This window comes from Rhinopithecus roxellana, chromosome 13 (assembly GCF_007565055.1).
Source record: "Rhinopithecus roxellana isolate Shanxi Qingling chromosome 13, ASM756505v1, whole genome shotgun sequence".
NCBI classification, from domain to species: Eukaryota; Metazoa; Chordata; class Mammalia; order Primates; family Cercopithecidae; genus Rhinopithecus; species Rhinopithecus roxellana.
Window position 1 is genome coordinate 35,124,260 of NC_044561.1, and position 4,619 is coordinate 35,128,878.

The following is a 4,619-nucleotide window of genomic DNA, read 5'->3' on the forward strand; positions in this document are numbered from 1 at the left end:
GGTTATGGATTGACAGAGAAACATGAATGTAAACAACACAGAATTCCGCGTTGAGGGCCAGTGGCTCACGCCTGTAATCGCAGCACTTTGGGAGGCCAACGCGGGCAGATCACTTGAGGTCAGGAGTTCTAGACCAACCTGGCCAATATAGTGAAACCCCATCTCTACTAAAATACAAAAATGAGCATAGTGACGGGGACTTTTTAATAAAGGGAGAGCAGGCCTCAGGCTCAGAGCCATTAAACAGCAACAGCGTCCAACAATAATTCAGTAACACTATTTTCTTTCCTTTATTATAAGGAATGCCAGCTTTCCATTCATAGAAGTGCTTTGAAATTACATGAAAGTTAGCTGGTTTTTTCATTTTTTTTAAGAGATGGGTTCTCACTCTGTCGCCTAGGCTGGGAGTGCAGTGGCACAATCATAGCTCACTGTAACCTTGACCTAGTGGCCTCAAGCGACCCTCCCACCTTAGCCTCCAGAAGACCCACAATTACCGGCATGTGACACCACTCCTGGTATGATTTAAAGAAAGTATTAGGCAATTCATGGAGATAGTAGATTGGTAGTTACCAGAGGCCTGGAAGGTTAGAGGGAGGGGAGGCTGAAGGTTAATTAACGGAGACAAGTATAAAGTTAGAAGAAACAAGACCTAGTGTTCAATATGTCAACAGGGTAACTATCGTTTACATTAATCTATTATACATTCAAAATAGCTAGAAGATGCCGGGAGCGGTGGCTCACACCTGTAATCCCAGCACTTCGGGAGGCGGAGACAAGCAGATCACCTTAGGTCAGGAGTTTGAGAGTAGCCTGGCCAACATGCCAAAACCCCATCTCTACTAAAAGTATAAAAATTAGCCGGGCATGGTGGCGCACACCTGTAGTCCCAGCTACTCAAGAGGCTGAGGTACGACAATCGCTGGAACCCGGGAGGCAGAGGTTGTGCTGAGCTGAAAATGCACCACTGCATAGCAGCCTGGGCGACAGTGTCTCAAAAAAAAAAAAAAAAAAAAGCTGACAGAATAATTTGAATGTTCCTAGCATAAAGATAAATATTTAAGGGGATGGATACCTCAATTACCCTTATTTTACTTATTTATTATTTATTTATTTATTTTTGAGACAGTCTCATCCTGTCGCGCCCAGGCTGGAGTGCAGTGGCGCATTCTCGGCTCACTGCAACCTCTGCCTCCTGGGTTCAAACTGATTTCTCCTGCCTCAGTCTCCCAAGTAGCTAGGATTACAGGCACCTGCTACCACGCCCGGCTAATTTTTTGTATTTTTAGTAGAGCTAGGGTTTCGCCATATTGGCCAAGCTGGTCTTGAACTCTCGACCTCAGGTGATTCACCCGCCCTCAGTCTCCAAAAGTGCTGGGATTACAGGCGTGAGCCACTGCACCGGGCCTATTTTATCTATTTATTTATTTATTTATTTAGACAGAGTTTTACTCTTGTCGCCCAGGCTAAGAGTGCAATGGTGTGATCTCGGCTTCCCTGCAACCTCCACCTCCCAAGTTCAAGTGATTCTCCTGCCTCTATCTCCAGAGTAATTTTTGTATTTTTTTTTTTAGTAGAGATGGGGTTTCACCATGTGGCCACGCTAGTGTCGAACTCCTGACCTCAGGTGATCCACCTGCCTCAGCCTCCCCAAACTGCTAGGATTACAGGCATGAGACCCACTGTGCCCAGCCCTCCCTTATTTTTTTATTTTGAGACAGGGTCTCACTCTGTCGCCCAGGCCGGAGCATAGTCGTGCAAACACGGCTCACTGCAGCCTTGACCTCCCAGGCTCAAGCCATCCTCCCACCTCAACCTCTCAAGTAGCTGGGACTACATGTGTGTACCACCACACCCAGCTAATTTTTGTATCTTTTGTAGAGGTAGGAATCTCTCTATGTTGTCCAGGCTTATCTCAAACTCCTGGGATCAAGTGATCCACTCCCACCTTACATACTAAAGAAGTTGGTTTTTGCAGAAAAATCCGCATATCCACCAATAAGGCAGACCATGAACACACGTGGGGCCTCAGCTGGCTGCTCTACACCAGATCTATTTAGTAGTTACACCCGTACACAGGTCCATAGTGCCAGGAACAGGCAGTCAGAGCCCGAGCGCCACAGTCTCTCGCAACAGATACTGGCATGTCACTCTGAACAGAGCTCCCCAAACCCAACTCTGATGAGCTGAAGAGTCAGCACAGGACTCTAGGGCACACCGCCTGGGTTCTAATCCTGATTTGGCTGACTCCAGCCATCGCTCCCCCCTCTCCAGACTCTGGTATCCTCTCTGAAATAAGGTTTTAGGTCCTAATGATCTCCCATGTGAACAGCCAAGCAGTTAAGAGCTTGCTTGGGCTGGGCACATTGGCTCACGCTTATAATCCCAGCACTTTGGAATGTCAAAGTGGGAAGACTGCTTGAGCCTAGGAGATCAAGATCAGACTGGGCAACAGAGCAAGACCCCATCATTAAAAAAATAATAAGTAAAGAAAAGAAATGAGGCCGGGTGTGTGGTGGCTCAAGCCTGTAATCCCAGCACTTTGGGAGGCCCAGACGGGCGGATCACAAGGTCAGGAGATCGAGACCATCCTGGCTGACACGGTGGAAACCCTGTCTCCACCAAAAAATACAAAAAAACTAGCCAGACGAGGTGGCGGGGCGCCTGTAGTCCCAGCTACTCGGGAGGCTGAGGCAGAGAATGGCGTGAACCCGGGAGGCGGAGCTTTGCAGTGAGCCGAGATCGCGCCACTGAACTGCAGCCTGGGCGACAGAGTGAGACTCCGTCTCAAAAATCAAAAAAAGAGAACTGCCTCTGTTGCGAGGAGTAGTGTAGGGAAGCTGGGCAGTCTCCAGCTATAGCACCTTCCTATCGCTGCAGCATTTGAGCTGAGGCCTGGCCACTTCTGCCCAACACGAGACTCGTTTCATGGGCAGTCTTTGCTCTGAAACTCCCAGAGGGTGGGTCTGTCAGAGCAGCCTCACAGTCAGAGGCTCCTGCTGGTTATTCTTCTGCAACCTTCCAACCTCATATGTGACATATCTACATTGTGAGCAGAAGGCTCTCCCATACTTTATCTTTCACAGGTGTCACTCCAATAATCCTCCTCGAACCCCTAACACCCTCTCAGGGTCTGCTGACTACAGGAAGAGGGTCCCTAGCCAATAGCTGGTGCCCTGGGGAGGCCAGAGGAAGAGGAGCTGCTTGGGGGACAGCCACACAGGCAGGGGCCTGGAAGAGACTGGACACAGGAGGGGTTGTGGAAGAGACTGGACACAGGCAGGGGTTGTGGAAGAGACTGGACACAGGCAGGGGTTGTGGAGAGTCTGGACACAGGCAGGGGTTGTGGAGAGTCTGGACACAGGCAGGGGTTGTGGAAGAGACTGGACACAGGCAGGGGTTGTGGAAGAGACTGGACACAGGCAGGGGTTGTGGAGGTGTCTGGACACAGGCAGGGGTTGTGGAGAGACTGGACACAGGCAGGGGTTGTGGAGTGACTGGACACAGGCAGGGGGTGGCAGGGGTTGTGGAAGAGACTGGACACAGGCAGGGGTTGTGGAGGTGACTGGACACAGGCAGGGGTTGTGGAAGAGACTGGACACAGGCAGGGGTTGTGGAGGTGTCTGGACACAGGCAGGGGTTGTGGAAGAGACTGGACACAGGCAGGGGTTGTGGAGAGACTGGACACAGGCAGGGGTTGTGGAGGTGTCTGGACACAGGCAGGGGTTGTGGAAGAGACTGGACACAGGCAGGGGTTGTGGAAGAGACTGGACACAGGCAGGGGTTGTGGAGGTGTCTGGACACAGGCAGGGGTTGTGGAGGTGTCTGGACACAGGCAGGGGTTGTGGAGGTGTCTGGACACAGGCAGGGGTTGTGGAAGAGACTGGACACAGGCAGGGGTTGTGGAGGTGTCTGGACACAGGCAGGGGTTGTGGAGGTGTCTGGACACAGGCAGGGGTTGTGGAGGTGTCTGGACACAGGCAGGGGTTGTGGAGGTGTCTGGACACAGGCAGGGGTTGTGGAGGTGTCTGGACACAGGCAGGGGTTGTGGAGGTGTCTGGACACAGGCAGGGGTTGTGGAGGTGTCTGGACACAGGCAGGGGTTGTGGAGGTGTTGGACACAGGCAGGGGTTGTGGAAGAGACTGGACACAGGCAGGGGTTGTGGAGGAGAGGACTGGACACAGGCAGGGGTTGGGGAAGAGACTGGACACAGGCAGGGGTTGTGGAAGAGACTGGACACAGGCAGGGGTTGTGGAAGAGACTGGACACAGGCAGGGGTTGTGGAGGTCTGGACACAGGCAGGGGTTGTGGAAGAGACTGGACACAGGCAGGGGTTGTGGAGAGACTGGACACAGGCAGGGGTTGTGGAGGTGTCTGGACACAGGCAGGGGTTGTGGAGAGACTGGACACAGGCAGGGGTTGTGGAGAGACTGGACACAGGCAGGGGTTGTGGAGGTGTCTGGACACAGGCAGGGGTTGTGGAGGAGCTGGACACAGGCAGGGGTTGTGGAGGTGTCTGGACACAGGCAGGGGTTGTGGAGGTGTCTGGACACAGGCAGGGGTTGTGGAGGTGTCTGGACACAGGCAGGGGTTGTGGAGGTGTCTGGACACAGGCAGG